We start from the raw sequence: 19,288 nt of genomic DNA, 5'->3' as shown, positions 1-19,288 counted from the left end.
GGTTGGCCTGGCTTGTTGTGGGTACCAATGGTACTTAAACCTTATGCCAGGTCCAGTTATCCCTTATTAGTAGACTGTAGTAGTGTTCCAGCAGTTTAGGCTGATAGAGGCAGCCATAGCAGAGTGGCCAAGGCTGAACTAGGAGACATGCAAAGCTCATGCAATACTACTTATATCATATAGCACTATATCATAAGAATCACAATACTCAGAGTTACTAAAAATAAAGGTACTTTATTTTAGTGACAATATGCCAAAAGTATCTCAGAGGATATACTCCCTTAGGAGGTAAATAAAATACACAAAATATACACACAGACCAAAATCAGGTAAGTAAACATTTAAAAATAGTGCTAACACTATAGAACACAATAGGATGCAATAGGCTTAGGGGCAACAAAAACAAAATACTCTGAAAGTGGAATGCGAACCACGAAGGGACCCCAGGCCTAGTGTAGTGTGTAGAGGGTCGCAGGGAGTGTAAGAAAACACTAAGGTGTAAAAGATACTCCACCCCAAGACCCTGGAAAGTAGGAGTAAAGTTACCCTACTACCCCAGAAAGACAGTAAAGTCGAGATAGGTGATTTTGCAAAGGCAACAACTGACTGCAAAGCAATGAAGCCGGATTCCTGGACCTGAGGACCTGCAAAAGAAGGGGACCAAGTCCAAGAGTCACGAAAGTGTCCGGGGGGGGCGGGAGCCCACTAAACCCCGGATGAAGGTACAAAAGGGCTGCCTCTGGGTGGAAGAAGCCGAAGATTCTGCAACAACGGAAGGTGCCAGGAACATCTCCTTTGGTCAGAAGATGTCCCACTCCGGCATGCTTCAGGTCTCCCAGGCCACCTTCCAGGCCTCCGTGGTGGCACCTCGCCATCAAGGCCGCAGCGGCCCTCCAATCACCGCAGAAGAGCCGCTTCTTTTACCTTCAGGTCCCCTGCATGCCTCCATTACCAGGGTGCACGGCCCAGGGGTCCAATGCTGTTACAGCCCTAGGATTTCTATGCAGAGTATTGGTGGCCGGCGGCGCTCTGTCAATGTGCAGCCATCTTGCAGCCAGGCAAGCTCCGCCCCCCCATCCACTTGCATTTATACCTTTTTGGCCAAGACTTTTGTATGATCACAGCAGAGCCACACTGACTGTAGCGTGCAACAGGTGTTTCCCGGGAGGCTGGAAGGGTGGAGGCTGGTTTTGCAGCAGTGTGGGCCAGTTCTATTACTGGGGGCTGGTTTTGCAGCAGTGCTGCAATATCATCGTCCAGTAACAAAAACAGCAGTGCTTCACACTTGCACCCCCCTTCCCCTGGGAGGGGACTTGGGGGGGCTTTGTCCCACAAAACAGCTGGTGCTGCTTTGGGTTCCCAGTCCAGCCCTGTTTCACAGACCACAAGCCCCTTTATTTACATATTCATTATTCATTTACCACAAAGACTGAAATGTAAGTGATAGTGCATCTTCCTAAATAGGGATTCACAGTAAGTTACTCCACAGATGTCACTAAAAGACAGGGTGACTCAGCTGATGGCCCAATTTAGGAAAAAGGTGTAGTTCCACAACATGCACATGCTGGTTGAAGACATGAAGACATGGTTATTTGTTACCATCTGTGTCAGACAACAGGGTGTAATAAATGGCCAGCACCTGTCACTCAGTCAGTCAATCAACTTTATTTCAGTAATAAGCCATAAAAAGCAAAGTAATACAATGCACAAACATACGAAGGTAAAAGGTCATATAAATAACACCAGAGGGCAATAAACATAAAAATCACGATCAATAAAATTCCAAGAAATCAGGAGGAAATTTCATCTCTTTCAGTATAAAATCTCAGGTCAAACTTACAAGCTCATAACGGTCTCTAATTTGTATTGCACTCTTAATCATATTTATCACAGAGTGGCATAAATTAATCGTAGTTAGTTTCTGTAAGAATTCCATTGTGGGACAATGTTGCCTTATCTCCCCTGGAAGCCACAGTGAAGTCAAAAAAGACCTTCTTGGATCTGCATAGAGTGAACAGAACAAAATAAAGTGACAGGTGTTTTGTTTGGTGACAAGATCACAATAACACAGGGGTAAGTCCTGCAGCCAAAAACCTTGTGACAGGAAGGCTACTTTAAAATGGATCTGATTGAATCTAAAATAGGTTAAAAGAAGCAGGTAATTTGGATCCTCTATCCATCTCAAATGTGGTTCCATGGCTTTAACTGTAACAATCTACGAGTACAGGTCCACAGATTTCCTATCCAAGACATTTCTTAGCCTCTCCTCCCCACAGTGGGATGCATATCTGTATTTACAATCAACTTGGCGTTCCTTGGAAGACATGTGGGGTAATTAAACTGGTCAATAAAACCTACGTCTTGAAGGCCCGATTTTACATACATCAACCACGGTATCTTGTTCACATTATCTAGAGCTAGACAATCTAGCATACAGGCTCTGACTAAGTTTGCTTCTGGGTTTTGCCAACACTTAATCCACAATAACAGTGGTAAAACCTTTATTTGATTGGTTATGTAAGGGAGGTCCACCTCCATGTGGCATATAAAATTTGCTGTATTCTTTGGGACTACAAGCAACCTACGGGTAAGGGCATTCTCAACATATTGGAGATTGTCTAATTTCTGGTAACCTCAGACACCTGCCCCGTAAATAGCTGCTGCAGTGCATTTAGCTTTATACAAGTTGATCATCTCTGCCAGAAGTTTATGGCCTAATAGCCTAGCAAATCGAAAAATGCCCTCCACATTTCTTTCCAATTGTTGTGCTTTTGCAAGGATATGTTATTTCCTCCCCTGCGTAGAGCTGAAAACTAAACCTAAATAACTAAAATCCTTTGTATGTTTTAAAATGGTACCCCCATTTTAAAGTACGTCACTTTTGTGCATGATGGTCCGCATGTCATGGTAGATGATTTTGAGTGGTTTACTTTTAAGTCCAGGCCTGCCATATATTCAGTGAAAACGTCTAATAACTTCTGGAGTGCATTAGGAGTACGAGCTATCAGAACTGCATCATCCGCATACAAGAGTATTGGCACGGAACGATCCCCCACCTTCGGTACGTCCACACCTGTTCGAAATAAATAATCTGTAATAGCATTAATATAAATTAAGAACAGAAAAGGTTCTAAAAATACAACCCTGTCTGACGCACCTCTGACGCACCTCATGGACTTAATTGGAGACAATAGTTCCCCTTGTGGGCCATATCTGGCAGATATTTTAAGTCACCACCAAGCAAACCTATGAGATGCACTGGTCAGTATTACTCCAGATTTCTTTTTCCTCTCTAATTGACAACTGCTGCTTACCATAGACACATGTTCCAAATACTCCATTGTGTAAATGACTTACGGCCTGATTTACATCTTGGCGGACGGGTTACTCTGTTACAAACGACATCATCCATAGGGATATCCGTCACGTTTATGACTTAGTAAACCCTCCGCTAAACTCTAAATCAAGCCCTTAGTTTGATTATGTACACCAAATGCTGGAGAAGATCATTGCTGCTTACGTATGGTATGCGTTAATCAAAATAGACCCCTATTCTAGGGAGTTTTACTCATACCTAGACCAACTGAGAGTTGAATAGCCATCAAAATATCTCGCCGTTCTGCTTGCAGACTAATGGGAAACTTATGAAGCTCATGCACACACTGTAGGAAAGTACCATCTTGCCTGGCATGTTACCCCCATTTTTACTGTATGTATGTTTGTATTTGCCCATGTGTCACTGGGATCCTATTATGCCCTGTATGTGTTCCCTGTGTGGTGCCTAACTGTATCACTGAGGCTCTGCTAACCAGAACCTCAGTGTTAATGCTCTCTCTGCTTTCTAAAATTGTCACTGCAGGCTAGTGACTAATTTTACCAATTCTCATTGGCACACTGGAACACCCTTATAATTCCCTTGTATATGGTACCTAGGTACCCAGGGTATTGTCGTTCCAGGAGATCCCTATGGGCTGCAGCATTTCTTTTGCCACCCATAGGGAGCTCAGAAAATTCTTACACAGGACTGCCACTGCAGCCTGAGTGAAATAACATACACGTTAATTCACAGCCATTTTTTCTCTGCACATAAGTAACTTATAAGTCACCTATATGTCTATCCCTCACTTAGTGAAGGTTAGGTGCCAAGTTACTTAGTGTTTGGGCACCCTGGCACTAGCCGAGGTGCCCCCACATTGTTCAGGGCAAATTCCACGAACTTTGTGAGTGCGGGGACACCATTACACACGTGTACTACACTTAGGTCACTACCTATGTGTGGCGTCACAATGGTAACTCCGAACATGGCCATCTAACATGTCTAGGATCATGGAATTGTCACCCCAATACCATTCTGGTATTGGGGGGGATAATTCCATGCATCCCCGGGTCTCTAGCACAGAATCCGGGTACTGCCAAACTGCCTTTCTGGGCTCTCCACTGCAGCTGCTGCCAACCCCTCAGACAGGTTTCTGCCCCCCTGGGGCCTGGGCAGCCCAGTCCCAGGAAGGCAGAACAAAGATTTCCTCTGAGAGCGGGTGTTACACCCTCACCCTTTGGAAATAGGTGTGAAGGGCTGGGGAGGAGTAGCCTCCCCCAGCCTCTGGAAATGCTTAGATGGGCACAGATGGTGCCCATCTCTGCATAAGCCAGTCTACACCGGTTCAGGGATCCCCCAGCCCTGCTCTGGCGCGAAACTGGACAAAGGAAAGGGGAGTGACCACTCCCATGACCAGTACCTCCCAGGGGAGTTGCCCAGAGCTCCTCCAGTGTGTCCCAGACCTCTGCCATCTTGGATTCAGAAGTGTTGGGGAACAATGGACAGCTCTGAGTGGCCAGTGCCAGCAGGTGACGTCAGAGACCCCTCCTGATAGGTGCTTACCTCTCTCAGTAGCCAAGCCTCCTTTCTTAGTAGCCAAACCTCCTTTTTTGGCTATTTAGGGTCTCTCCTCTGGGCTATTCCTCAGATAACGAATGCAAGAGCTCACCAGAGTTCCTCTGCACTTCCCTCTTTGACTTCTGCCAAGGATCGACCGCTGACTGCTCCAGGACGCCTGCAAAATCGCAACAAAGTAGCAAGACGACTACCAGCAACATTGTGGCGCCTCATCCTGCCGGCTTTCTCCACTGTTTCCTGGTGGTGCATGCTCTGAGGGCTGTCTGCCTTCACCCTGCACTGGAAGCCAGGAAGAAATCTCCTGTGGGTCGGCAGAATCTTCCCCCTGCCAACGCAGGCACCAAACTTCTGCATCACCGGTCCTCTAGGTCCCCTCTCACCCTGACAAGCGTGGTCCCTGGAACACAGGAGCTGGGTCCAAGTCTCTCCCACAGTCTAGTGGCCCTTCTGTCCAAATTTGGTGGAAGTAAGTCCTTGCCTCCCCACGCCAGACAGCAAACCTGTTTACTTCGTGATTTGCAGCTGCTCCGGCTTCTGTGCACTTTTCCAGGACTTCCTTTGTGTACAGCCTAGCCTGGGTCCCCAGCACTCCGTCCTGCATTGCCCAACTCGCTGAGTTGAAATCTGACGTCGTGGGACCCTCCTTTATGACTCTGAGTCGACCGCTGTCCTCAGATCTTCTAAGTGCCTGTTCCGGTACTTCTGCAGGTGCTGCCTGCTTCTGCGGGGGCTCTCTGAGTTGCTGAGAGCCTCCTCTGTCTCCTCCTCCAAGGGTAGACATCCTAGTCCTTCCTGGTCCCCAGCAGCACCTAAAATCCTCAACCGCGACTCTTGCAGCTAGCAAGACTTGTTTGTGGTATTTTTGCGTCTTCCATCCAAAGGAGAAGTAATTGGCCCCATCCGTCGTTGCAGAATCTTTGGCTTCTTCCACCTAGAGGCAGCCCTTTTGCACCTTCATCAGGGGTTTAGTGGGCTCCTGCCCCCGTGGACACTTGCGTGACTCTTGGACTTGGTCCCCTTCCTTTACAGGTCCTCAGGTCCTGGAATCCGTCTTCAGTGTTTTGCTGGTGCTTCTGGTTCTTGCAGAATCCCCTATCACGACTATTCTGTCTTTCTGGGGTAGTAGGGTAACTTTACTCCTACTTTTCCAGGTCTTGGGGTGGGGTATCTTGGACACCCTGACTGTTTCCTTACAGTCCCAGCGACCCTCTACAAGCTCCCATAGGTCTGGGATCCATTTGTGATTCGCATTCCACTTTTGGAGTATTTGGTTTGTATTGCCCCTAGACCTATGCTTGCCTATTGCAACCTATTGTAATTCTACACTGTTTGCATTACTTTTCTTGCTCTTACTTACCTGATTTGGGTTTGTGTACATATAACTTGTGAATATCACTTACCTTCTTACTGAGGGTACTCACTGAGATACTTGTGGCATATTGTCATTAAAAAAAAGTAACTTTATTTTTAGTAACTCTGTGTATTGTGTTTTTTTATGATATTGTGCATATGATACAAAGTGGTATGGTAGGAGCTTTGCATGTCTCCTAGTTCAGCCTAAGCTGCTTTGCCATAGCTACCTTCTATTAGCCTAAGCTGCTAGAAACACCTCTATTCTACTAATAAGGGATAACTGGACCTGGCACAAGGTGTAAGTACCACAAGGTACCCACTATAAGCCAGGCCAGCCTCCTACACACACTGAACAAAGTACTATGAATATGCCTAGAAAAGAATACAGACATAGAATGTACAATATATAATTTTTTTAATATATATACTGCCACCCCACACTACACCACTAGGTGCACACCTGCAATACTACTGTTCCAGTGGCCAGCGAGGGACAGCACTGAAATAGATTGTGGCGGGCTTAAATCATCACCACACCTAGGACAGTGGGATCAGAAACAATAATTACTGCAGGAAAAGAGAAGCAAAGTATAAGAAATTGGATTATTGGTTTAGGGGTGTGGAAACCCTTCCCAACCACAATCCCTGTCATGGTGAACCACAAACGTCACTAAACTAACCTGTTCTTAACAGTATAATAAATAAAATGATAGGAAAAATAATTAAATCCCATCAGTAGTACCAGGGTTATGAATTTGTAAAGCTGTAGTGAAATCTAGTGCCTAAAAATAAAAGCGCGGACCACTGGAATCTGGTCGCACAAGACTGGGGCAACGTCAAAAGCCAAGGCAGACCGCAATTAACTGTGGGTCGGATATCCAAAGAGTATTAAACCCAGTCTTTAATTACCCTCAGCTTAGAAGAAATTCTGAAAAAAGTCCGTAAAAGTAGAGTTCAGTGGGGCAAGGCACCAGGCCTTGGCAGAGGGGGAGTCATCACTGGCAGGGAGCACTGGACAAAGTCTCGCTGAAGAAGTCGACAATGGCAGGAAAAGCCAGATTCCCAGGTCAAGGAGGTTGTTGTCAATGATGGGGAGCCTTTTCCATCAACACAGGAAAAGTCCTTTACTGTTAGACTTAGACAACCTTTTGGAAGTTGAAAACTTCCAGTGTAAAGATGTTGCAAGCTGTAGCTGAAAAGGGGTCTGCAGAGGATGGATACCGTTGCTGAGCGGTGCAGCTGAGCAGGATTTACTGCTGTGGAGAATGTACGGGGAGCTACCAGGAAGGCAGGCTGACCGGTGATGCTCCTTGAGTGTATTGTCTGGCAGGTAGGCCTGGTGTTCTATTGGTTCTTCTAGCTATTTTTGAGGAAAAGTTCTCAGATTTTTTAGTAAGGCAGGAGCTTCACTTCTAACACCACTTCTAAGGCTTCAGAACTGAAAGGGTACCTCTGGGGTGGTTAGGACTCACTCCAGCAGAAACCAGGTATATGGTTCAGTGTATCTGAAGCATGTTATGTCAGATACACTGTGAGGTTAAATAGCCCTCGAGTTATGAGCAACAGGGCATGTCTCAAGCAGCAGGGAAATCATCTGGGAAGCAAGGCAGGCCACAAGCATCCAGGCAGTCCTCTGATAGCAGTAAGGCAGTCCTCTGGGAAACATTACGGGTCTGAAGCAACATGGCCGTCCTCTGAAGGTCCAGCCAGTCCTTCTGAAGTCTTCAAATTCAAGAGAGTACAGAAGAGTTGCTCTGAAGGTTGAATATATTTATAACTTGTGCCAGCCTTGAAGTGGGGGAATGTTCCAGGCTATCCCCACATCTGGTCCTGGAAATATCTTTCCTTCCTACTGCCAAGGTTCAAAGAAGTCTGTGCTGCCAAAAATCTAGTGCCAGGTTCCTTTGTGTAAGTGCTGAAGGCAGCCCTTTGAAGTGTAAGAAGGGCAGAGAACAGCTTCTCCCCCCCCCATTCTGCCAACACCTAGCCCCTCTTTCACTCATTGCCTGGAAAGAATATATAAAGTCCAACAGCTAAGCTATCTGCAGTCACTGGTTCCAGGACTACTAGCAGAAGGCACCAAACGTAAGAACACGAATTTGTAAACTTTCTAACAGTGTAATCAGAGTTGTGATTTACAAAGTTACTTTACCATTAAAGAAGATTTTAAATTATAATTCATTTGAGTACAAACTTGAAAGTCCTTTGTGTTCCAAACCAAAAGTTAGCACGTATTAAATGTAATAAGACGACCCAATGTTATCCTATGGGATAGATAGGAGTTTTGATTCTGAAATACTAATTGAAAGGCTTTTCACTACTAGTACATGTAAAACCTAAAATTACATATCCAACAGTTTGAATATAACGCATCTTGCCATATGGGTTGTATAGGGCTTTATTAGGAGGTGGCATATTTATTAAAAAAGAAGGGTTTCGCCTGGAAAAAGATTTATTTTGCTATGTTGACTTGGCAGTTTAAAACTGCATTACAGGCTACAATGGTAGTCTTGAGACATGTTTTAAAGTGCTACTTTAGTAAGTGTTAAAATGAGTCCTACTGGGTCACGAATATCACCTAATTTACAGGCCCTGGGTGCATGTAGTACCATATACTAGGGATTTACAAGTAAATTAAATGTGTCAATTGTTGACCAATGTTACTGTGTTTAAGAAGTGCACAAACTCCCAAAGCCAGCAAAACTGAATTCCAAAAACACAACGGGTGAAGGGAAAAGGTTTGGGGGAGGACCAAACCAAGGATGTCAGGTCTAACACGAAGAATACCATCATTCCACTAGGACATAAAGAACTGATGAAGAAGAGACAGCTGAGGGGAAATTCAGATCCCCTTATGAGATAGAACAATGGACACATTCAAGAGAGACCACAAAACCATCACTCACATGTGACTATAAGGACCCCATCAAAGTGAAGGTCACGCACCATGCTTTGAGACCTCACCTCACCAGAGATATGAACTCATGCAGTAGGAAGAAGGCAAGGCCGGCTAGATGTTAGAAATGGGGTCTCTAGTTGGCAGAGGTATACACCCTTGTCCAAATAAGGACCACAATCGTAGTCAGGGGAAGTCACACACAATCCAAATTATCCTGTGCTCACCCTCTGGTAGCTTGGCACTGAGCAGTTAAGCTCAACTTGGAGGGAAATGTGTAAAGTATGTATGCAATAAACCATATAGTAACACAGTGAAAACACCACAAAAATACACCACACAGGTTTAGAAAAATATAGGATGTTTATATCGTTTAATTAAGGTCAAAATGATAAAGATTCAATAAGCACAAGTTGAGATATCACTTTTGCAAGTTTAAAAATAGTCTTAAATCTGGGAAATCATAGTTGTCTCTTGTTTGCAGAAAGTGCCTGGTTTGCGTCAAAATTACCATGCGCGGAGACCATAGAGGGGGAGATGCGTGGAAAAATAAGGTGTGCGTCGGAATTTCCGAAGCGGCATAGACGATGCATCATTTCTTTCCACGCTGCAAGGGGCTTTGCGTCAATTTCCGTTGCACAGTCTTGGTTCCTCATTGCGATGCGGGGATCTTTGGATGCCCAGGGGTGATGCGGGGAAAATCCTGGGTGTACAGGAAGAAGTTACAGACATTTTCTGTCGTACAGCAGGCGCTGCATCGATTCTTCACTCAGGAAGACAGTCTGCATCATTCTGGCTCAGCTGTGCGTCGATCCAGTAGGGCTGTGGGTTGAATTTCCGGTCGCAACGCAGGCGCTGCGTCAATCGCTCTGAAAGTTGGGCTCGTCGTTTCAGTTTGCTGTGTGGCGATTTTATCGTCGCAGGGGATGTTGTGCATCATTTGCGGCAGGCTGTGCATCAATTATTGGCGCACAAGGAGTTTCCTTGAAGAGATGAAGTTTTTTTGGCCCTGGGACTTCAGAAAACAGGGAGCAAGCTCAATCCAAGCCCTTGGAGAGCACTTCTCAGCAAAGTCAGAGGGCAGTGGGGCAACAGCAGGGCAGCAGTCCTTCACAGCAAAGCAGTCCACATGAGTCCTTTTGGCAGCCAGGTAGTTCCTCTTGACAGTTTACAGGTTCAGGTCCAGACATGCCTAGTTTGCTGGGGTCAGGGACCCAGTTTAGATACCCAAAAATGCCTTTGAAGTGGGGGAGACTTCAAAGAGTGGTTTTGAAGTGCACAAGTTCCCCTTTCAGTAGAGGTCTGTCTGGCAGGCCCCCAGTAGGGGGTGTTTGGCAGTCCATTGTGTGAGGGCAGGCCACTAGCGTTTGAAATGTGTCAGGCCCCCTACCTTCCCAGTCCAGAAAGACCCATTCAGTATGAAGATGAGTGCAGTGTGACTGAGTATCCTGTGTTTGTGGTTGTCTGGATGAAATGCACAAGGGAGCTGTTAACCAGCCCAGCCAGACGTGGATTGGAGACAAGCTGTAAGGCAAATATATGTTTTTTAAGTGCATTGAAATGCTCACTTTCTGAAAGTGGCATTCCTAAATAGTAATATAAATTCTAACCTCACCAATAAGCAGGATTTTCTATTACCATTCTAACCAAACTAAATATGACCTGGTTACCCCTTTCTGATCAGAACCTACCACTCAAACAGTATATGAGGGTAACCCTAATGCTATCATATAAAAGGAGCAGGCCTCACAGTAGTGGAAAAATAATTTATGAGTTTTCCACTACCAAGACATATAAGCCACACAAGTACATGTCCTGCCTTGTAACTACATAGCACCCTGCCCTATGGGCTAGCTAGGGCCTACCGTAGGGGTGACTTATATGTAACAAAGGAGAGTTTAGAGCTTGGCAAGTACCTTTAAATGCTAAGTCGAAGTGGCAGTAAAACTGCACACACATGCCTTGCAATGGAAGGCCTGGGACATGGTTAAGGGGCTACTTATGTGGATGGCACAACCAGTGCTGCAGGCCCACTAGTAGGCATTCAATTTACAGGCCCTGAGCACATATAGTGCACTTTACTAAGGATTTATAAGTAAATCAAATATGCCAATTGGGTATGAACCAATGTTACCATGTTTGTAGGGAGAGAGCATATGCACTTTAGCACTGCTTAGTAGTGGTAAAGTGTGCGGAGTTCTAAAACCAGCAAAAACAGTGTCAGAAAATTGGAGGGAGGCAGGCAAAAAGTTGGGGAATGACCACCCTAAGGCTGTCAGGTCTAACATGTGTCCCCCCAGCTGAAAGTGGGGAGAGCTATCCAACCTTTTGGGAGCTCTCCTGACTAAGGTGGAAGATTAAGAGAGGCCATCTGCATTGGTATGGTCAGTCCCTGGGTGATGCTCCACCGTAAAGTCCATCCTCTGAAGGGAAATAGACCACCTCAAGAGTTTAGGATTTTCACCCCCCATCTGCATGAGCCATCTGAGGAGCCAGTGGTCTGTCTGAACCCGGAAGTGAGTCCCAAACAGGTATGGTCTCAGCTTCTTCAGTGCCCAGACCACAGCAAATTCTTCTCTTTTAATAGCCCTCCACCTCTGTTCCCGTGGTAATAGTCTTCTGCTAATAAAGACTACTGGGTGGTCTAGGCCCTCCTCATTCAGCTGTGCTAGGACTACCCCTGTGCCATGCTCTGAAGCATCTGTCTGTACGATTAACTCCCTGGATTAGTCAGTGGTCCTGAGCACGGGTGCCATGCACATGGCTTCCTTTAGAGAATCAAAGGCTGTCTGACAAGCGTCTGTCCAATTCACCAACCTAGATTGTTTCTTACATGTGAGTTCTGTTCAGGGGGCCACTATGGAGCCATAACCCTTAACAAATCTGCAGTAGCACCCGGTGAGACCCAGGAAGGACCTCTAGGGTTCCAAGTGGTTGCCAGGCCTTGATTGTCTTACTCTTCACAGTCAGGCCTGCCTTTTGCAGAGCCTGAAGCACCTCCCAGAGGTGGAAGAGCTGTTCCTCCCAGCTGGAACTGTAGACGGCGATGTCGTCTAGATTGGCTTCGCACAATGCATCCTTCCCAGCCAGAACCCTGTTAACCAACCGTTGGAAGGTAGAGGGGCATTTTTCAATCCGAAGGGCATTACTATGAACTGGTAATATCCCTCAGGAGTGGAAAAATCAGATCTCTCTTAAGCCACCTCAGTCAAGGCTATCTGCCAGACCCCTGATGCGAGATCAAAGGTACTGAGGAATTTGGCAGCGCCTAGCCTGTCTACGAGCTCCTCATCTCGGGGGATTGGGTGAGCGTCTGTCTTCGTGACAGAGTTGAGACCCCGGTAGTCCACGCAGAACCTAAATTCTGGCTTGGCACCGTGAGCGGCAGCCTTGGGAACCAGCACCAGAGGGCTGACAGACTTCTCAATAACCACACAGGCCAACATCTTGGCAACTTCCTCCTTGATGCTGACCTTCACCCTGTCTTACAACCTGTAACTTTTGTTCTTTACAGAGGGACTGTCTCCTGCGTTAATCTCATGGACACACAAGTGTGTGAGTCCAGGGGTGAGGGAAAACCGGGAGGAGTACTGTTCCAGTAACTGGTAGCAGTCACCTCTCTGATCCAGGGTCAGGAAGTCAGAGAGATTGGCACCTTCCACTGACCTATCACCTTCTTTGGCAGAGAGGAGGTCGGGGAGAGGTTCACTCTCCTCTTCCATACCCTCATCTGTTACCAGAAGCATGCTGACCTCAGACCGCTCAAAATTAGGCTTCAGTCGGTTCTGATGTACCACCCTTAGGGGGTTTCTATGGGACTTGAGGTCTACTAGGTAAATGGCCTCCCCCTAAAGCTCCTTGATTTCAAATTGGCCAGTCCAGCGCTCCTGAAGGGCCCTAGGCTCTACTGGCTCCATCACCAAAACTTTGTCACCAAGTTGAAAATCTACCATAGTGGTCTTCTGGTCATACCGTTGTTTCATAACCTCTTGAATGACCTTGAGGTTGCTATTGGCCTTCTTCCAGAAGCGCTGCATCTGGTTGCAGGTGGCCAGCATGTAACTGAACACATCCTGGGGGGGTTTCCTAGGAGCTTTGTCCCATCCCTCTTTTACTATGCTTAGGGGTCCTCTGACAGGGTACCCATAGAGACGTTCAAAGGGGCTGAACCCCACCCCTTTCTGGGGCACCTCTCTATAAGCAAAGAGAAGGCATGGCAAGAGGACGTCCCACTTACGCCTCTTGGCCTCAGGGAGGCCTGTGATCAAGCTTTTCAAGGTCTTGTTGAATCTCTTCCCAAGACCATTGGATTGAGGATGGTAAGGGGTGGTGAACCAGTAGGTCACCCCACATGCATCCCACATGGACTTCATGTATGCAGGCATGAAGTTTGTGCCTCTGTCAGACACAACCTCCTTTGGGAATCCGACACGGGCAAATATCCCCATCAGAGCTCTGATCACCATTGGTGTAGTAACTATCCTCAGAGGGATTGCCTCTGGGTAACGGGTGGCATGGTCCACCAAAACCATGATCAACCTCTTGCCTAAGGCAGTCCTGGAGTCCAAGGGAACAATGACGTGGATGCCCACCCTTTCATAGGTGGTGCCAATGGCGGGAAGCGGGATCAGGGGGGCCTTGAGCCTTTTCCCTATCTTCCCATGAGCCTGGCAGGTGGGGCAGGACCTACAGAATGCATCTGAAGCCACCCGAATTCGGGGCCAATAAAAGTGGGTGACAAGCCTGGTGAAGGTCTTGTCTTGCCCCAAATGTCCCACCAAGGGGATGTCTAGAGCTAGACCCAGTAGCAAGGCCCGGTAGCACTGGGGGACCACCAGCACACGTGCTGACCTAACCTCCGACACTTTAGGCTCACTGTAGAGGAGATAATTCCCTCAATATTTATGGTGATCGCCAGAGGCTTCACCTGCTGCTTGGGCTGAAGTCTGTTGCCTCAGACCCTCAAGATTAGGTCATTCCTTCTGCGCCTTGCAGAATTCCTCCCTGGGTGGCCCACCCTCAACTTGCCAGCCAGCAAGCTCAGGTAGGTTACCCAGGGCAGAAATGTCCTCCCCAGTTGGCTCAGGGGCTTCCTCCTCAGGGACCCCGTCAACCATCGTGGGAACTTCTGGGACCGGTTTCCTGCAACCCTTGCCCCTCTCCTTGGCAGCTGTCTGGGCCATTGTTCCAGGCTCCAGATGCCCTTGACTCCCTTCCCATGCAGCCATGGACCTTGTGGTCATGCAGACCCACTCAGGCAAACATAACATCTTTAGGTGAGACCTTAGTTCTACCTCCTTCCAGGTAGTATGCTCAAAGGCATTGCCTAACAGATAATCTACTGGCATGGCAGGAGTCATAGCTATTTTCAGAGTACCAGAGACCCCCACCCCCCACTCAAAGGGAACCAGAGCGACCTCTAGTGTCCCGCAGAGCCTCCACCCTTTCCCATTAAATGTGACCCACTGCCTGTACTTGAAAGTATTAGCCAGCATGTGGGATTTTGGCACCATTTCCTCATCTCCCAGGGACACAAGAGTCACCTCTATCTGTTCCCCAAAACTAACTGGGACTACCTCCTCCCCAAGTGCTACACTAGCCAACCCAGGTGTCTGCCCCCCGGGGGGGCTGTGCCCTCTGGGGACATTTAGGGTCACCCTTACAGTGACCATAATGTGCACTCTGTACAAATCTCTCTTTCTTACAGTCAAAGAAACCGGATTTCTTTGCAGAATCAGGCTGGGACTGGGTACCTCTAGCCCCATGGGAATTATTTTGGGGGACTTTTGAGAACTCCTTATTTTCAAGATCCCCTCCCCCCTTTCTTCTAATGGGGGCTCTGGCCACCTTTGTCGGTGCCTCCCCCCCAGATACCTTTTTGGACACTCCGGTGCTAGCCCAGAGGTCCGCCTCCTCAGCAGACTTCCTGGGATCAGTCAGCTTACTGTGAATCAGGTGCTGGCACAACTCTATAAAGCAAATACAGAGCATATGCTCTCTCAGGATCAAATCATTTAACCCCTTATAATCATCTACTTTACTGCCCCGCACCCATCCATTCGGTGCCTTGTTAGAAACATCAAAAAAGTCTACCCAAGTTTGTGTGGAGAGTTGTAGGAAAGTACCAGTATGTTTTTGCCTGTCTCACTGGGATCCTGTTGGTCAGGACCCCATTGCTCATAGTTTGTGGTCTAATGTGTGTGTTGTCAGTAGTGCTTAACTGTGTCACTGAGGCTCTTCTAACCAGAACCTCAGTGCTTACACTCTCTATGCTTTTAAATGTGTCACTATAGGATAGTGTTTTCATTTACCAAGTTCAAATGGCACACTAGACCTCCCTTATAAGTCACCAGTACATGATACCTAGGTACCCAGGGCATAGGTGTTCCAGAAGATCCCTATGGGCTGCAGCATTTCTTTTGCTACCCATAAGGAGCTCAGACTAACCCTTTCACAGGACTGCCATTGCAGCCTGCATGAAATAGTGCACACACTATTTCACAGCCATTTTATACTGCACTTAAGTAACTTATAAGCGACCTATATGTCTAACCCTCACTTAGTGAAGGTTAGGTGCAAAGTTAATAAGTGTGAGGGCACCCTGGCACTAGCCAAGCTGCCCCCACATAGTTCAGGGCAATTTCCCCGGACTTTGTGAGTACAGGGACACCATTACATGCGTGCACTACATGTAGGTCAATGCCTATATGTAGTTTCACAAAGATAACTCCGAATATGGCCATGTAAGATGTCTAAGATCATGGAATTGTCCCCCATGCCAAATCTGGTATTGGGGTGCCAATCCCATGCATCCCCCGGGCTCCAGCATGGACCCCGGGTACTGCCAAACCAGATCTCTGGGGTTTTCACTGCAGCTACCGCTGCTGCCAACCCACAGACAGGCTTCTGCCCTCCTGGGGTCTGAGCAGCCCAGTCCCACGAAGACAGAACAAAGAATTTCCTCTGAGAGAGGGTGTTAGACCCTCTCCCCTTGGAAGCAGGTGTTAAAGGCCTGAGAGGAGTAGCATCTCCTGGCCTCTGGAAATGCTTTGAAGGGCACAGATGGTGCCCTCCTTGCATAAACAAGTCTACACCAATTCAGGGTTTCCCCAAGCCCCTGCTCTGGCGTGAAACTGGACAAAGAAAAGGGGAGTGACCACTCCCCTGTCCATCACCACCCCAGGGGTGGTGCCCAGAGCTCCTCCAGTGTGTCCCAGACCTTTGCCAACTTGAATGTTGAGGTATGAGGGCACAGTGGAGGCCTCTGAGTGGCCAGTGCCAGCAGGTGACGTCAGAGACCCCTCCTGATAGGTGGCCAATCCTCCTCTGAAGGCTATTTAGGGTCTCTCCTGTGGGTTTCTCTTCAGATAACGAATGCAAGGTGTAGGAAAGTACCATCTTGCCTGGCATGTTACCCCCATTTTTACTTGTGTGTATGTTTGTTTTTGCCTGTGTCACTGGGATCCTGCTAGCCAGGACCCCAGTGCTCATAACTTATGCCCTGTATGTGTTCCCTGTGTGGTGCCTAACTGTATCACTGAGGCTCTGCTAACCAGAACCTCAGTGTTTATGCTCTCTCTGCTTTCTACATTTGTCACTGCAGGCTAGTGACTAAATCTACCAATTCTCATTGGCACACTGGTACACCCATATACCAATCTATTGCAGAGCTACTCTCCAATTATCACCACTTAGACAATAAAGACTCAACTGGCCAAGGTTAGCCTTATTGTTCTTCGTTTGGTGGGGGTTGTGTAGGAAGGTAGCCTCTTTCTAGCCTTGTCACCCCCACTTTTGGCCTGTTTGTGAGTAAATGTCAGGGTGTTTTTACTGTCTCACTGGGATCCTGCTAGCCAGGGCCCCAGTGGTCATAGTGGAAACCCGATGTTGTCAGTGTGTTTGATGTGTGTCACTGGGATCCTGCTAGCCAGGACCCCAGTGCTCATAAATTTGTGGCCTATGTGTTCCCTGTGTGGTGCCTAACTGTATTACTGAGGCTGTGCTAACCAGAACCTCAGTGTTTATGCTCTCTCTGCTTTCCAAATTTGTCACTGCAGGCTAGTGACTAATTTTACCAATTCTGATTGGCACACTGGAACACCCTTATAATTCCCTAGTATATGGTAGCTAGGTACCCAGGGTATTGGGGTTCCAAGAGATCCCTATGGGCTGCAGCATTTATTTTGCCACCCATGGGAGCTCAGACAATTCTTACACAAGACTGCCACTGCAGCCTGAGTGAAATAACGCCCATGTTATTTCACAGCCATTTTACACTGCACTTAAGTAACTTATAAGTCACCTATATGTCTAACCTTCACTTAGTGAAGGTTAGGTGCAAAGTTACTAAGTGTGAGGGAACCCTGGCACTAGCCAAGGTGCCCTCACATTGTTCAGGGCAATTTCCCCATACTTTGTGAGTGCGGGGATACCATTACACCATTACATGTGTGAACTACATATAGGTCAGGACCTATGTGTAGCTTCACAGTGGTAACTCCGAACATGGCCATGTAACATATCTAAGATCATGGAATTGTCCCCCCAATACCAATCTGTTATTGGGGTGACAATCCCATGCATCCCGGGGCTCCAGCATGGACCCCGGGTTCTGCCAAACTAGCTCTCTGGGGTTTTTTCTGCAGCTACCGCTGCTGCCCACCCTCAGACAGGTTTCTGCCCCCCTGGGGCCTGGGCAGCCCAGTCCCAGGAAGGCAGAACAAAGAAATCCACTGAGAGAGGGTGTTACAACCTCTCCCTTTGGAAATAGGTGTTAAGGGCCTGAGAGGAGTAGCCACTTCTGGCCTCTGGAAATGCTTTGAAGGGCACAGATGGTGCCCTCCTTCCATAAACGTTATTTCACCCATTGCAAGAATTGTCTCAGCTCTCTATGGGTGGCAAAAGAAATGCTGCAGCCCATAGGGATCTCCTGGAACCCCAATACCATGGGTACCTAGGTACAATATTACAAAATATACACACAAACCAAAATCAGGTAAGTAAACAGTTAGAAAAGTAGTGCAAACACTGTAGAATACAATGTTGTGCCCTCCGGGTGGAATGCTTGTCCCCCTTCCTACTGGGGGGTGCTCGGCAAAGCGAGTTGAAAGGGATCCTGCAGCTGTGCATTGGCATGATCTGATTGAGTGACTGGGTGAAGATGCAGGGATAAGGGGGGCGGGTGTCTAGGGAGCAGATTCCAGGCAAGGTTATTGTTGTGTTGTTGTATTGTTGCATGTAAGATTTATGCTTTATGATGTGTGAATTTAACACTTCTCAGGTGAGATTTGGCAGCCACAACTACGTCCATTTTATTACTGAAATGTTCTCATTGTTTTGTTTTCCAGAGATGAGCAGGAGGATCAACTTGCTGCTTCCGCAGCAAAAATAAAAAAACTGGTAAGATTACTTTGCTTAAAACTAAATGTCTTAGTCAATGTCAATTCATAATAGAGATATATCAGAATGTATCAGGCCTATATTAGCAAGCATATTACCGTCAACAACCTTTACACTCTTTTACAAAAAGATAAAGGGCCTGATTTAGATTTCAAGAGAGTAGGTTACTCTGTCACAATGGTGAAGGATATCCCATGAGCCAAAATCTAAATCCCATTGTTTCCTATGGGCTTTAGGTTTCAGTAGATGGGATACCTGTCACCATTGTGATGGAGTAACCCCTTCGCTGAAATCTAAATCAGGCCCAAAGTCTGCTTTCACCCCCTTCCATTGGTGTTCTGTTCTTTTCATTTTCGACCCATCTCAATTACAAATAACTTCACCACCTTGCTGCTGCACAACTCCCTAATGACATTAGGGTGCATATATACAAAAGGTTTTGATAGCCTATAGCGCTACCTTGCAATACTTTGCAACAGGGAGGCGTTCTATGGATGATGCATGGCCATAGCAGTTCATCCACCCATGGGTTTTGATGCAAATCCATGCATGCAGAAAGTTGTAGACTGCACTGACCTGAGACGGGCATAATGAGGCTAAATATCTTTATTTCTTGTTGCTTTTCCTATTTGCATGTGTGCTGCATTCTTCCTTGTGGAAATAGTCTCAAAGGGTATTTTTTTGTGCAGGAAGGAACTCCTTCCTGCACTAAAAATTACCTCGACCACAAAACAAACATTTTGGTG

The sequence above is a fragment of the Pleurodeles waltl genome, chromosome 8, assembly GCF_031143425.1.
Source record: "Pleurodeles waltl isolate 20211129_DDA chromosome 8, aPleWal1.hap1.20221129, whole genome shotgun sequence".
Taxonomy (NCBI): Eukaryota; Metazoa; Chordata; class Amphibia; order Caudata; family Salamandridae; genus Pleurodeles; species Pleurodeles waltl.
The sequence above is the reverse complement of the archived record's forward strand: the minus strand, read 5'-3'. Positions refer to the sequence as shown.